Source organism: Stegodyphus dumicola, chromosome X2, assembly GCF_044657685.1.
Source record: "Stegodyphus dumicola isolate Sdum_Otavi_A_Nest chromosome X2, ASM4465768v1".
NCBI lineage: Eukaryota > Metazoa > Arthropoda > Arachnida > Araneae > Eresidae > Stegodyphus > Stegodyphus dumicola.
In genome coordinates this window covers 125,651,712-125,668,898 of record NC_140781.1, presented here as the reverse complement: position 1 = coordinate 125,668,898, position 17,187 = coordinate 125,651,712, and the positions used below count along the sequence as shown (strand labels likewise).

General features: G+C 38.1%; 1 long non-coding RNA gene across 1 annotated transcript in view; it reads left to right on the top strand.

The window, feature by feature from the left end:
- LOC146992909 (uncharacterized) overlaps positions 1 to 15,728 on the top strand; it is a 69,941-nt gene extending 54,213 nt beyond the window's left edge. Inside the window, exon 2 of the long non-coding RNA XR_015039145.1 lies at positions 15,187 to 15,728. This is a non-coding gene — a long non-coding RNA (uncharacterized LOC146992909). The remainder of the gene's footprint in view (positions 1 to 15,186) is intronic.
- Positions 15,729 to 17,187: the final 1,459 nt, after the last annotated feature.

Genomic DNA, 17,187 nt, shown 5'->3' with positions numbered 1-17,187 from the left:
AATTTAGATCAAGGGAACAAGCAAGTGACTACATTTCAAGATTTCCGACAGCTGCCATGTAGTGCTAGTAACACCTTAGAATATTTACACATGGAGTAGGATTATTTCATTATAAAAGAGGTAAGCAATTATAGTACTGACTTCTAATATCTGCCTGTCCGTACTTCCATTCAGTATAGTGCCTTTCTAAACAAGAATGCACTGACCGTTAAATCAATCTCTCTCAATCTTGTTGCGGGGTAATATCATGTATAGATCTCTTGCCGGATGAGCTGGTCCAGAATCACCACAAATCCTGATTTCTATTCCCTTCTGTATAGAATACCTTATGCCGTTGCCAGACGTGGCATTAAGAAATCTTAAGAACCGATTCTCTGCCTAAATAAGAGATAAAATTAGCAATTAAGAGTAGCGATATATTTTTGGTGGTCGTGTCTTATGCATGATATAATTAAAGAAAATAAGAGTACACAATCTCCTATAACAAAAAAATATATTAAATACTAAATTACAATTTAAATTACATTGCAGAGATCAACACAGAGCTCGGAACACAGTTCATGCTACCTTCGCGTACCGTTGTGTGTCGAGAAGTCTGAGTGAGTAAAGATGTCGCTTTGCTGCTCCGATTAAGAACTGGATTTTACACGTGGCGCCATCTCATGAATAGAAGTTGAAGTATCTATCGGAACGCCACAGTACTCCCCCCCCCAAGTACCATCGGTACGTTATAAGTACTTTGGGTTAAATTTAACCTTTCTTCCAGATCTGGTAGTTTTAGGTTGCTCTTTAACGGGATGTAAGCTTTCTTCCGGGAGTGATGTTGATGAGGAAGTTGTTGGATCTTGCATTAGAAATGCTGGTTTGAGACGATCGATTCCAATCACTGATTGTTTGCCATTGCAGATGATGGTGAAATGTTTCGGTGTTCGTTTGACAACTTTGAATGGACCATCATATGAAGGTGTTAAAGTTGGCTTAATTGCATCGTTGCGCACGAATACGTGCGAAGATGTCTCAAGCGCAGGATGTACAAAATAGCTTGGCTGGTTATGCGAAGATGCTGGGGTTGGCGAGATATTGCTTATGGTCTCACGTAAACGTTGAAGGAATGTTGGAGGGTCGATAACTGGAGTAGATTCTGGGTGAAAAAATTCACCTGGCAGACGGAGGGTTGCACCATATAACAGTTCAGCACGAGTGCTACTAATGTCTTCTTTGAATGCTGGGCGAAGACCAAGCAAGACTAGGGGTAAGGCTTCTGTCCAGTGTGTGCTACTGTGGCACTTCAGACCTTGTTAGAGAGATCAGTGAAAGCGTTCCACCATCCCATTTCCAGATGGATGGTATGGTGTTGTGCGAATATGGCGAATGCCAAGAAGAGAGGTGAGGGATGCGACCAAGTGACATTGAAATTGTCGGCCTTGGTCAGTAGTGATGGTGGTAGGCATGCCAAATCTTGAAAGCCACTGGGAGATGAATGCTCGAGCTACAGTTTCAGCGGATATATTTTCAATAGGAATGGCTTCAGGCCATCTTGTGTACCGATCAATACAAGTGAGGAGGTAAGTGTAACCATTTGAAGGAGGCAATGGGCCAACCAAGTGCACATGATCAAAGCGTCTTGCTGGAAGGTTAAGTATTTGAATGGGGCTGTGCAGTGGCGTAGCAAGCGTAACTGGCGCCCGGGGCAAAATAACTTTTTGGCGCCCCCCCACAAAAAAAAACTTTCAGTAATATAATGTATAGAATATATTCGTAATAAGAAAATAATGCAAATAATAATAAAATGCTGAATCTGCCATAAAATACTCAAAAATATATAAAGATTAGTCACTACCTAACTGCACTAGCCTTGGATTCGGAAATGCATGTGTGTCGGCGGAAAAATCTGACCTACGATGATCTAGAATTAGTTAAAAAGGTGTTATTTATTTTACATATTTATATAAGTGTTTTTAAAAAGTACAGTTTTTAAACAATTAAAAGTTTAATATACATTATAGATAAACAGATATGTGGCAACTTACCTACTACAACTCAACTCTGCCAGTCTGATAACCCATAGCAACCAAAAACAAAAATAATATTTGTTCCATTCAATTGTTATAATTGTTTAACGATCTGTCTCAAAAAATTGTACTACCATAATTGGCGACACGTATTTATTACGAATGGCAACCTTCAATGTTGCACAAGTATGGAGTTTATATGTCTAAATTCTGAGCAGCAGTAAGTTATCCAGTGTGATGAGATGCAAGTAAGACATTCACCTGTCATTTCAAGCTTTTTGCCGCATTCCGGTGAGTCAACATATTTCTGTCATAATTTCAGCGGATATATGTATCGTCTGCTGCATTTGAGCCTCCAATTTCTCTGATTTCGAGTACCAAGAAACTGTGTCACTATATACATATTCATTATTTTTCTATACATATTATTATTGTGCATATTTGATTGAGCTAAAGTGGTTGACAACGATGCTGCTTCGCAATTGGCGAGAGTGGCAGTTAAGCCACCGCCTTTTTCTCGCCGAGACCCATCGTTATGGTTCATTCAATTGGATGCGCATTTGAGTCACATTACTGCCGACGAAACTCAATTTTATACAGTGATCGCTGCGTTAGAATCAGAGGTACTGCAATCAGCTCATGAAATAATTTTGAATCCATCGACGACGGACAATTACAAATCTTTAAAAAAAATTAATTTCTGTTTATGAAGAATCCGAGACAGTTAAAATATAGCAGCTGTTGCATGATTTACGGTTGGGTGATATGAGGCCTTCTCACTTGCTGTCTAAAATGTCAGATTTAGTCGCCGGTAACCTAACGGATAACATTCTTAAAACATTATGGATGAATAGACTCCCATCTAACATGCAAACTATTTTAGCGGCCAGTAGCGAGCCACTTAAAAATCTTCCCGAAATCGCTGATAAAATTCACGAGATGGCCATACCAGCGCAAATACACGCAGTGCAGGCTCCTGGTCCAGGTATTGTAGTGTTACAAGCTTATATTGATGATCTGTCCAAACAGGTTGCTCAATTAGTAGTCATCCAAGCTGAACCTTTTCAGCGCAACAGCTCCGCATCACGTGGTCGAAATACACGCTGTAGCCAACTGAGGAAACGTTATCAAAGCCCTCCTCCAAGTCATAATACAGGGAAGACCCAATCCTCCTAGTCCCATGACCATATGATTATGAAAGGTCGACCCCCTCAAGACCAAAAAAGGAAAGAAGAGAGAAAAAGAAGCTAATTATCTAAAAATAATTGGAGGTTAATTAACGAACTAAAAATAAGGAAGAGACATACAAACAACGTAGCACAACACCAACATTCAAAATCCAAAAACAATGAAAAACTCCACGAGCAAACAGAGTGGCTTAAACTCTCAAGAAATATTCATTCACATGAATTTTCGGAACAGGCACAGGCGGTCCACAGCCATCGAGGAATTCCCAATTTAAATAACCTGCAGAAGGTCAAACCGAATTCCCTACAGTATTACTTTAATAGCATATTATTTGTAAAATCATAATTCTATTTAAACTATTAATTTATTTTAAAAATTTACTTTAATAGTCCTACTACTATCTGAATTCAAATGTATTAATTATCCTTAATAATCATAGAAAAGAAGCTCCAGGACTGCCAATAACCGAAACTGGAAAAATTTAAGATTGCCATGTATCATATTAAAACCCTAGTAATTACTCCATTAAGAACAGAATATAAGAAAAAATTTTAAAACTTTAAAATTTCAGAACATTTTAAAATCAAAAACTACAATTAAAAAATATAAAAATTCCATAAAATTTAAAATTTAAAAATCAAAATCCTAAAACTCAAAACCACTAATTTCGATAATTTAAATCTGGTAATCCATCAGGATTCTCAGCATTTGCAAAGCCATATCTATGTAACAATCAACTGCATCTCTTCGAAATACCGCATGTACAAAACATCCACAATGCATTAAATAAAATACTACACAGAAAAATTAAAAAATTTTAGTAGTAAACCTATAAATACTCATAACTGAAAATATAATACATATAATCAAAAGATAAATATACACAATACTAAACAAATATTCCAAATTCAATATTAGAATTGATCAAATCCATTGCACATTTAGAATATGTTTTTACGATTTTCAAGTTCCATGACTTATCTCCCAAACATTTCTTTCTCAAATTTTCCAATAAGGAACAATGATTCAAGAAGTGATCTGCGTTACCAACTTGATGGCAATGACCACACAAGTCTGAATTTTGTAAATTAAATCTCGAGAGGTACGCGGGAAATCTTCCATGCCCAGTTAAAAACTGGTTTAAATCAATATTACTAATTGGTCGCATACCATTTTGAATTTTAATATACTTCAAAAGACCCACGCACCTCTCTGATTCATTCCATCTAGTAGTATTCCAAATATCATTATAAAAATTTTCATGTTTCTAACTGCATAACTTCTCAAACCAGAAATTTCTATTTATATTCACAATCATCATTAGTGGTCGCCTCTTTAGCCAGCACGTCGGCCCTTTCATTTCCAACAAAGCCGACATGCGCTTTTATCCAGTGTAAATGAATGCACATATCCTGCATCAAAAATTTCAATAGACATTTAATATCAAATATTAATAAATTAGTAGGACAGGCCGAGGTCAAGGATTGAAGCAAAGACATACAATCAGTATATATATATGAATAGAATTAACACAAGTCAAAATTTCCTTAACCCACTGAAGGGCTTTAAGTAAAGCACAGCATTCCGATTGAAATACAGAATTATAATTATTAAGCTTATATTTTTTATTTTCAATTTCAGTTCCATAATGATAAATCACAAATGCTGCACCCAATTTATCATCTTGCCTGGACCCGTCAGCATAAATATCCAATTCTCCGACTATTGGGAGTTTACAATCAAATTCAAAAACACATAAACCAGAAGGATGTACCAAAATATTATTAATTCTTTCAAACATATGCCTTGTAATCAAAATATCTTTATACAATTTAAAATCAAGTCTACCAGTTCTAAACAAAAATTTTTCAAAATATAATTTATATAAAATTGAAAGAGGCGGCGTGCCGGCTAGAACGCAGAGCACCTCAGTTGAGACAGTACGGAAACATCTTGTAATCATTAAGCACCAGCTCCTCTGTATGGCATCGAGTTTGTTCCTCAACCTGACCAATCCCCGGCACTGGATCCCCAGGCACCAATTCCATAGAAAACTCTAGGGATAATTACATTATTCAAAATATCTTTAAGAATGCATGATTTGTTACAAAGTGTCTCACTAGAAAAAGGATCTCCTGTAAAACATTAACATATCATCTGAGAGCCGATGAATTGTTTTAAAATGATCTGAGAAGGTCAACTTGCAATCAATCTTGACTCCCAAATATTTAATAACATCAACAAACTTTATTCTTTTTCCTTGATATCTAAATTGTGGAGCTCTCACTTTGATCCCAGCCCGCGGGAAAATGATTGCAAAAGTTTTTCTAAGTTGAATTCAAGACCCTCGCCGATTCTCCAGTTTTCCAGTTTTAACATAACATTCTCAAATGATTTCTCGAGTTTTTCCAATGATGCACCATACATCAGAACAGCAAGATCATCTGCATATGCAATAAAGTTAACATCACTGGGATATTCCAAAATAAGAAATTTGTTTAATATGATATTCCAGAGCAGGGGAGCACTGAAGGAGCCCTGCGGACAACCAATGAAAATCTCTATAGTTAATTAATTATTAAAATAGTTCTATCTCTGCAGTCTCATCCTTAAAAGCATTAAACAAGATTTTGCGATTGTTAAAATAACTCCTATAACATTGAATCAAATTCCTTGGCAATTTAAGGTTAATCATGGTTTGTAAAATAGAGTTCCAGCACACTGAATCGAATGCAGACGAAACATCCAAGGACAGCAGCACTACGTGATGCGAACTCTTATTGCTTTTAATAAAGTCAATAGTATCATATAATGCATCATATGTAGAACAGCCAGTTGTGAAACCATACTGTCGCCGACTGAGTATCATTCTACTATTCAAGTAAAACTTCAATCTCTCAACCAAGATTCTTTCATACACTTTTCCAAAAACACTCAAAAGTACAATTGGTCTATATCTGTCATTCTGCTTTGGAATTAAAACAACTCGACCGATTTTCCAATTTCTTGGAAACACACAAAATTTAAAACAGTAATTAAAAAGCAATATAAAAATATCCAGATATGTAAAAATTAGAATCTGAACAAATATAGGATTAAAACAGTCCGGGCCCGGAGCGCTTCGACGCCTTATTTGTTCAACTGCACTTCTGATCTCTGCCTCTGTAATTACAGCGTCATCCAATGGCAATCAGAAAGTCTATCCTCATCTAATGAAATATCCTAAGGTGCTCCCAATTTGAGTGATTGCGAAAGCTTCTGTCTATTGAGTTCAATCAAACTGTCAGCGTGCTGAGGATTATACAGAGCAACAGCACGTCTCACTTTTTCAGAGGCAATTCGATAAAAACCATCATAATAATAAAGATTATTAAGAAAAAATTTCTTCTTAGTTTCAAATTTTGTCTTCCAAATTAGACGTTTATAAGTTGCCAATTTTTTTTTATATGCAATTTTCCTTTCATTACGTATATATTGTCCGTTAAATTCAAAATTTGCGAACTTTTCCTCAAAGCACGTATCCGGCGTCGCATACAAGTAAGTTGTGGAGTCCACCACGAAATCTGCCTACTTCCCTTTTGTTTTGTTCGTAACTTCTTTTTAACATCGATAGACAGATCCTCAAAAATTTTTCAATTGTATCAGAGTCCTCACACTTCAATAAACTAATTTAAATTTATGCATTATCGGAGCAATTTTATAACAATACCTTGTAATCCGGTGGACATCTCTTGTTAAAACAATCTTAGGAGCACAATGAATATTTTCATCATAATTCAACTGCAAATAACGATGATCACTAAGACTCTCATCCATCAGAACTTGCAGAGCTCCAGAATTGATAGACAAACCTGTGAGGTCATAACAAGATCAGTCTATACCTCACCGATGGTAGATTTGAAAGTTGCAGGAAAAATCAAATCATTTAGTAAAATTATATTATTAGAGACGATAAAGTCAAATACCAATCGCCTTCTTGCATCAATATCTCCTGCGCCCCAGCTTGGATGTTTAGAGTTAAAATCACCGGTAACAATGAATTTATTATAATTTTTCATGACTGGATATTTGTTTTTACCACCACAAATTTCGAAACAAGGCAAACAAATGCCGCCCACCGTGTCGTTATAACGACCAGGGAAACGAGAAGGGCCGTTGCTTGAAGTTGTGAACGACAGCGGCTGGAATTTTGCACGCCTTTTTCTCATCGAAAAGAATTCGGGCTTAAGTTTCTTGTCGTTCTTGTTTTTTGATGTTTCTGTCGTTCCACCACATTTTCACGAACAAAAGCGCCTTACCAAGTTACAACTTTATGTAGCAAATGGATCTCCTATTCAAACTTTTGGTGAACGCCTGATATCTGTTGATTTAGGATTGCACCACAACTTCCAATGGCCATTCACTATTGCTACTGTTTCAAGTTCTATTATTGGCGCAGAATTTTTTCAAAAATTTTCTTTGCTTGCCGATCTTAAAAATCGCCGTTTGATAGATTCCACAACCAACTTAACTTATCCGGGAGTAATTCGCAATAGTCAAGATTTGAGCATTAAACTGATTTCGGGTAACTCCCCCATGGCATCAACTTCTCAGAGAATTCCCTACAAACACGCGCCCAGTTATGGGTATTTCCGAACCCAAGCAGATGTATTACATTATATTGAAACTACCGGACCTCCGATTGCCGCTAAACGAAGACGCTTAACTCTGGACAAGCTTAAAGCCGCCAAAGAGGAACTTCAATACATGATGGAACAGGGAATTTGCCGTCCTTCAAAAAGTTCTAGGGTCAGTCCGCTCCATCTAGTTCGGAAACGAAATGGTAACTGGCGCCCGTGTGGCAATTATCGCCGGTTAAATGCAGCTACAGTTCCTGATCGTTACCCAATCCCTCACATTCAAGGCTGTTTGCAAGTTTTCGAGTGAAAAGCTATTTTTACAGCCATTAATCTTGAGCAGGTGTATCACAAAGTGCCCGTTAAGCCAGCTGATATTCCAAAAACTGCGGTTATTACGCCTTTTGGACTATTTGAGTTTCCGGTCATGACTTCGGCTTATGCAATGCTGCTCAAACATTCCAACGCTTCATGAAGCAGGTGCTAAATGGCCTCGACTTTTGTGTACCTTATTTTGATGACGTCTTAATCGCCTCCTCTTCAGAGCAAGAACACCTTTCACGTTTGAGAACAGTTTTTGAACGTTTTCAAAGGTACGGTGTCAGTCTTAATCCTTCCAAATGCGTTTTTGGCCAGTCAAGAGTATCCTTTCTTGGTCATGAAATTTCCTCTGATGAGATTCGACCCCTTCCAGATAGAGTCACCGCTATCCGCGATATGCTCGAACCATCTACAGTGAAGGACTTACGACTTAAGAAGATTTCTTGCTATGCTCAATTTTTATCGACGTTTCTTACCTCATGCAGCAACCATACAAGCACCTCTAAATTCCTTTTTGGTTGGAATCAAGAAAAACGATAAACGTGTTATAACCTGGACCGCAGAATCTCGCGAAGCGTTAAAAAAATGCAAAAATGATTTAATTTCGGCAACAAATTTGCAGTATCCTTCCGCATCTAAACCATTATCACTTTATGTTTATAAGGAGAGGGACTCCCGCTTTCCTAGCATGCTTTCGTGGTGTAGTGGTTCTACACGCTGGGCCGGTACTCCAGAGGTCCGCGGTTTGATTCCCGGCGAAGGCGATTGCTATTTTTTCAATCTCTCTTGCTTCCAAATAACCTAATGTCTCTACAGTGGCGCCCAAAATAAAAGGGGTGTTGAATGAGGATTCTCCACACCCAGGATTTGGCGATTGCGGCCCCTAAAAACCCCAGTCGCCCTTTAAAATGGGGAGTTTATAAGGTATTTCTCCCGCTTTCCTAGCGTGCCTTCATGGTGTAATGGGTCTGCACGCTGGGCCAGTACTCCAGAGGTCCGCGTTTCGATTCCCGGCGAAGGCGTTGCATATTTTTCATCTCTTCTGCTTCCAAAAAACAACCTAATATCTCTACACGTTGACGCATCAACGACAGGTATAGGAGCACTTTTAAAACAAAAAGGTCAAGAATTATGGAAACCACTTTCATATTTTTCTAAAAACCTCTCACTAGCACAAACCAGATACAGCACTTACGATCGCGAATTATTAGGAATTTATGAAGCTGTCAAATATTATCGGCATATGCTATAGGGACACGTTTTCATGATCTTCACAGATCACAAATCCTTAATCTATACTTTTCAGCAGCGTTCGGATAAAGCTTCTCCTCGTCAAATGAGACACCTAGACTTCATAGGGCAATTTTCAACAGATATCCGTTATATTGCGGGTTCGCAGAATATTGTAGCAGACATCTTGTCTCGTATTGAAGAACTAGCCGTTCCTTCGCCAATAAACTTCGCTGCCCTTGCGGATGAACAACACCGGGATTCAGAACTACAAACCCTCTTGAAAAGCAAATCTTCCACCAATCTCAACTTGCAGCCTATGCAGCTGTCACCTGGAAAATCACTTTATTGTGATGTTCAGGATTCAAGATTTCGACCTTATGTTCCCTCAGTGTTTCGCCATGCCATTTTTAGTCAGTTACATCGTCTGTCACATCCTGGCATCAAGGTTTCAAGGAAACTGATATAGCAACGTTTCGATGGAATAGCATGCAAAAGGACATAGCCAACTGGACACCATCATGCTTGGAGTGCCAAAGATCTCAAATTGTCAGACACACCACCAGCCAACTTAAAAATTTTAATTTGTCCTCATCTCGCTTCAATCACGTGCACCTCGACTTGGTCGGGCTCTTATATTTATTAATAATAATATAATACATGAATAAAATTAATTATTATGTATACATTTTTCTTACCTTGAAAATTTAGAAGCAAATTTATCATTTACTTCATCAAAGTAGATCCTTTCAAATTTTTCTCTTTCCACACTTAAAAATGCTAGATGACTTAGGGGATCTTGTCCCACCGTTGATTGTAAATATGTGAAAATTTATTTTAATTTGCTGAACGAACGTTCATAGTAAGTAGTATTTAAAGTGCGACTCTTAGGTTTGGAAAAACATATTCTCTATAGATCTGCAGTGGAGTTTTAGGTTCTGTTTCTTTTCTACTACGGAGTAACGTCATGCAGTCACATTCACTGCTCAAAACAATTAGGGTGTATTGTGGGTTCGGTATGAAATAACCATATAATCGATAACATTTTTGAACAAAAGAAAATAGAAGAGATTATAAAGGAAAATTATAACGTTTACAAAGTTGGGAATATGCAAATTTAGTCTGTGACGTCGAAAACTATGCGTTTTAGATAAGGAGTAAGGAACGACCTGCAATATTCCTTTTTGTAATAGAAGATTAAAAACAATTCACATGCGTTGAATGCTTCGTAGCAGTGAATATACGACGTCTCAGCAAGATGACTTAGTTGAATCAGTAGCCAGGAAGGCCATCAGACGTTTACAGGAGAGTCAAACGCAATCCATTGTAGCGGAAGCGTTACGAATCTCAAAAAATGTCATTTCCAGATTATGGAATCGGAATTTGGAAACTGGATATATTTGAGAAATTCGGGACAAGATCGTGTTATCGTTTTAAAATAAAAAGCGAGAGATATACTTGCATTTCGTTTAAATATATATCTCTACTTTGGAGAAATAAAGTGGTCAGAAAGAACGTTTTGGTTGATGTACTGCAAGCATTTTATTACACAAATCAAGAAAATAAATAATTAATTATATTACAATAGTTATTAATTTTAAATATATTTTCCAGAAATCGATCAAAATAAAAACTGAAATTTTCCGGAAAATCTTGTTTGGAGACCATTTGGCGCCCCTGTACGAGCGGCGCCCGGGGCATCATGCACCCCCTTGCCCCCCTCTCGCTACGCCACTGGGGCTGTGAGTGTGACGGGATACTTTACACCGTTGACATCTAATACATGAACGAGTCCATTCTGTGATGTCTTGATTCATTGCTGGCCAGACAAATATGTCTGCGATCAGCTTTTTGGTGGCACGGATTCCAGGATGTGCCAAATTGTGCAAGGCATTAAACACTTCACGTCTAAAATTGACAGGAATATAGGGACGTATTCCATTGTTCTCTATGTCAAAGTAAATTTTACGCGTTGGATCAATGTGCAGCGGTTGTAACTGAAGGGAGGTTTGTGGATTTGAGATTAGGTTCTTGAGTTCCTCATCATGCAATTGAGCTTTTGCAATTTCAGAGAAATCTGGGGTAGTGAGGTTGATATTGTTTACCCGAGACAAGGCATCAGCGACACAATTATCAGTACCAGAGACATATCTGATATCTGTACTAAACTGGGCGATGAAATCCAGATGTCGAAGCTGACGAGGAGAACATAAGTCAGAGTTTTTTTCGAAAAGCGAAGGTTAATGGTCGATGATCGGTGAAGATGATGAAGTCGTGTCCTTCCAAGTTGTGCCGGAAGTATTTAACAGCACAGTACACAGCAAGTAGCTCTCTGTCATATGTGCTGTATTTCCTTTCTGCAGTAGTAAGTTTTCTGGAAAAGAATGCCATTGGGGAAAGTCCTTTAGTGGTATGGGCTTGAAGCACTGCTCCTATGGCCGTGTCAGATGCATCTACCATTATAGAGAGCTGATCACTAGGTGAGTGATAAGAAAGTGTGGCTGCATTTGCCAGATCGTGTTTGCATTGCACGAATGCTGCAGATGCAGATTCAGTCCAAGGGACAGCTCGTTGATCGTTTTTTTTTTTTTTTTTTTGCTATTCTTCAGAAACTCATGTAGGCAGGCTTGTGTTTTTGCGGCATTTGGCATAAAGCGTCGGTAGAAATTTAACATTGCTAGAAAACGCTTCAGTTCAGAGATGGTTTTGGGCTGAGGTAGGTCGTTAATTGCTTTGACTCTTTCCGGTAAAGGTTTGACTCCATTCTGGGTGATAAGACATCCAAGAAAGGAAACTGAGGGTTGACCAAGTACACATTTGGATGGATTTAGTTTTAATCCATGATCTTTAAGGCGAGTGAAAATCTGACGCAGATGTTGAAAATGTTCTTCCGCATCTGTAGATGCAACCAGGATATCATCAAAATATGGGATGCAGAAATCGAGGCCAGACAGTACTTGGTGTATGAAACGCTGAAATGTTTGGCCAGCATTGCGAAGGCCAAATGGCATATATAAGTACTCAAAGAGACCAAATGGTGTAGTCACTGCGGTCTTAGGCACATCTTCAGCATGCACTGGGATCTGATGATATGCTCTGGCAAGATCGAGGGTAGAAAATATGTTTGTTCCATGAAAAAGATGGGTACAGTCTTGGATATGTGGGACTGGATATCTGTCAGGGACTGTGACGGCATTAAGTCGACGATAATCTCCACACGGCCGCCAATCACCATTAGACTTTTTAACCATGTGAAGTGGACTGGCCCATGGACTTTTAGATGGGCGAATGGTTCCATGTGCTAGCATGAATTCAAATTCTTTGCGAGCAGCTTTTAGCATCTCTGGAGAAAGACGACGAGGCTTGGAAAATACAGGTGGGCCATGTGTTTCAATGTGATGATACACTTCTGGCTGATGAGTATGCTGACCTGATTTGTATGGGTTTAAAATGTCAGGGAATTCTGCTAATAACCGATGAAACCGTGTGCTGCCCGATACAACACTTATGTTGGTAGGTACGTTCGATATGCGAGAAGCTTGGCCCTGTGATGTCAGCTGGGTTGCAGCATCAATTAAGCAATTATTCTTGACATCCACTAGAAGGTGGAAATGTGTCAAGAAGTCGACACCAATAATTGCTTGAGTTACATCCGCAATAATAAAAGGCCAATTGAAAGTCCGGCGCAAGTTTAAATCAAGTGTCAATAGTTTGGTGCCGTAGGTTGCAATTTGGGTACCATTGGCTGCATACAGTACAAGTTTATTAAGTTGGTGAGCATTTGTTTTAGTTCTCGGGAGCACTGATATGTCAGCTCCATTATCTACTAGAAAACATAACTGAGTTGAACGATCAGCCAGTACTATTCTGTCCATGTGGCGGACATTCTGTTGGCCAGCAGAAGACCGCCCATTTAGTTTCCCGCTTGCTCAAAAGTGCATGGAGGGGCACACTTGCGAGCTTGCGCGCCAAAATTCATATGATAAAAACATATGCCACTTGTGGGTTCTTTGTACTGCGTTCGAGTATTGTGACGAGATCGACTCCTGCTTCGGGCACGAAATTTATTACGTGGGCCCTGATTTGATCGATTGTATCTCCGTGAAGCATGAAGACTTGTAGAGAGTTCAGATACTTTTTTGGTCAATTCAGCCACTTGTTGTTCGAGGGATGAACTGGAAGGTGCAGCATTAGCAGAACTGACATAAGCTGGAGTAACAAGTTCATTAATTTTGTCAGCCATTGCTGCTAAACGGGTTAGATCTTCATTGGAAGCAGCAAGAATTATTTGTATGTTATTAGGGAGACGCGAAAGCCATAGTGACTTCAACAAGTCGTCACTAAAATGGCTTCCTGCCAGATCACGCATTCGTGACAGCAAGTATGAAGGTCGCTGATCTCCAAGTTCAAGTCCTTGTAGTAAAGTACGTATTTTTGAAGATTCACTTTCTGAATAGATTTCAATGAGCCGCTGTTTCAGTTTTGAGTATTTATCGCAATCAGGTGGTTTGAGAATTAAGTCATGCACTGAATTCAGAATATCAGACTCAATTGCTGCAACTACATGGTTGAATTTTGTGGAATCCTCACTAATGCGAGCGATAGAAAATTGTGCTTCGATCTGAGCGAACCACAATGAAGGATTATTTTTCCAGAAAGGCGGTGGCTTCACCGCAACGCGTGTGATTTGTGGCTCTGGTGGAATATCGTCGGGCATACTGATAGATAATTTTCACTTTAATTAATAAACCCTTAACAGCACAAATATTGTAGCATGAGGATACACTATTGATATTTTACCATGATAACAATAAATATTTTAACCATGCAGAAAAAATTTACGTAACGATATACACACAAATAATACAGGGTCAGCAATTACACACACAAATAATATTTTACCGAAATGCATTTGAAAAGAAACCCTTATTTGAGACAAAAAATGATGCATTCATTTTGTATTGCGCACGCACAATATCACCACTTCACACTGCTAAGGCACTTTCGAAGGAAAAAGGAAATCACTCCTGTAGCACATGGGAAAAAAAATTCACTACTTTCGAACACTGAGGGAAGAATTTTGCCGTAGCACGTTGCAAAAAAATTACTGATGTAGCACATTTAGCGAAAATCACTATTGTATCACATTTGTCACAAAAGTTGAATGATCGAAGAATTATTGCACGACTGGCGAAGTCAGCGGAACGGAACAGATCACATTGATGATTTGCTGAAGCTCCTTGCGATGATATGCACGACTTTGAAAAAAAACACAAGCAATATATATCAATACTTCTAGAAATAATTGAAGGGGTACGTTGTAGCATACGTTTAATGTCCATATTCGTTGTTATTTTAAGTCAATTCTTCAGAATGCCTTGGATGCACGTGGCTTAGGGTCGTTGAAAATCCATTGTCAGTAGCGTGCTCACTCAAAAGGTCACCACTTTTGGTGGTCGTGTCTTATGTATGATATAATTAAAGAAAATAAGAGTAGACAATCTCCTATAACAAAAAAATATATTAAATACTAAATTATATTGCAGAGATCAACACAGAGCTCGGAACACAGTTCATGCTACCTTCGCGTACCGTTGTGTGTCGAGAAGTCTGAGTGAGTAAAGATGTCGCTTTGCTGCTCCGATTAAGAACTGGATTTTACACGTGGCGCCATCTCATGAATAGAAGTTGAAGTATCTATCGGAACGCCACATATTGTCTAAATATATATTATATAATTCAATTTTTAACAACCTGTTCGCCAACTTTAAATATTCGGTTCTGCTGAATTCCTCCAATGCCTGTTGTACTTTGCCCAGGCCTGGAATTCTTCATACCATCGAAAGCGGTGATGCCGATGTTCATATATCAGCTATTGGGAAAACAGACCATCTGCGTGGAGTCATCTAACCAAAATCAACCGCGATGTGTGATTCTCACTGCTGCCTTCCACTACCACATCACAAGGACAACAAGGCTCGTCCACATAGGGCTCAGCTGGTCGACTATTACATGGAAAGAGATGATATTCGCCGCATAAATCGGCCATCCAGATCTCCTGATCTTAACCATAATAAGCATGTCTTGGATGCTCTACTGAGGGCAATTTCATCTCTCCATCCTCCCGCGAGAACCATCGCTGAAAACTGCCTTGTTGCAGAAGTGGCATCGACTGCTACAGGGACTCATCAGCTTCCTCCTGTCCAGTATGGTTTATGCTGCGCGACCTGTCTAGCTGCGAGAGGGGGACCATACACCATATTACTGATTTCCAGTTCAGTATCATAATGTGTATTTTGGACATCCTTGCACACTAATGTACTGATAATCATGCGTACATAAAATGATTTTTGAATGGTAATCTCTTTCTTGGTTATAAATGTACTTTCATGCAAATTTCATCAAAATCCGGTTTCAGAAATTCGATAGAATGAGCAATTCTCTTAATTTTTCACAAGAATGTATTCAGACATTCTCAAAAACAAAGTAAAATTACTGATTTTTACAGAAATAAACATGAACAACATACATGAAAACTGATATTGTAGATTATTCATGACCTACTTCCACGGTATCAGCCCAGATAATCGAGAGTACATTGCATATAACACATTATAGTATATAATGTATGTGTTACTGGCTAAGTTTGAAATGCAGCATTCTATAGAATGCCTAAAACTATCCGGCTATGTATGAAACAATTCATATTTCACACATTTTGTAGGCATTCTATAAAAAGCTAAATGAAAAACTATCAAAGTATGAAATACATCTCCGATTCGTTTCGAATATCACGTATTTCAATTCATTCATTTCACACATTCCGTTTCTGACACTTTTTGTGTGGGTTTAAAAAAAACAAGTGATGCAATTGCATGCAAAAAAAGAAAAAAATGTCAAAAAATTCATACCTTCTGAGGCCATGCTAGTAAAGATGATGAAATGGATACTTTGGGCGCTCTTTATTTCAAAACTGAAAATGCTATTGAAGGTAAAAAATAAATTCGGAACTATAAACCAAAAAAATGAAAATGAATTGGGAAAAACAATTTCCCACTTCTTTGCGAACTACCGTGCGAGTTCCTATTCCTTACGTCAACAAGGTGCGAGGTATTTCGCACAATATATTGGCATATTTTACATTCCCCCCCCAGAGAATGGCAGCATTTCATACTTTGTCAGCAACATATATCAAGGACCTTTTTAAATACTTTGCCTAAACAGCACTTGTCATTCTATAGAATTGCCTAGGTATATATACAATGCCTAGGGAAAGTATGTAATAATTCTCATATTTTACACTTTGCCGATAAACATATATTTTGAGGTTAGTTATCCTCTACTGTGTATAACTTACCAATTGCACTTCGCTATTATAGCGACATATGGCAAACATATGCTTATCTGTTATATGAATATCCTATTGTATATTGCGTTCGCTACAATCGCATGTACAGGGGCACTCTATTGATACAGGTTAAGTTTTAAAAATTAATGTCATGTTCTCTTGCTCAGAACTTTAAAAGAACCAAATCCCTTACAGCACATTTGGAATCATAGCGAGGTCTTGCTGCTTAGTAACTTAATTCTGTGTATGCCGTTTGTGATCGTGGAATTTAAAATTTTTTCCCAAGTGCCCTGATTATAAATTGATGTATTTTGCATGTTTTAAAATTAATATAAAGGATTTTCATCAAAATTTTAGAGTTTCAAACCACTGAGTCTGATGATGGAAAATAATCTGAAATAAAATTGCACTTTGCTTTAACAAAAAAAAACTTGCATCCAACAACCAGTTACGGAAAAAGAAGTGTTTCACT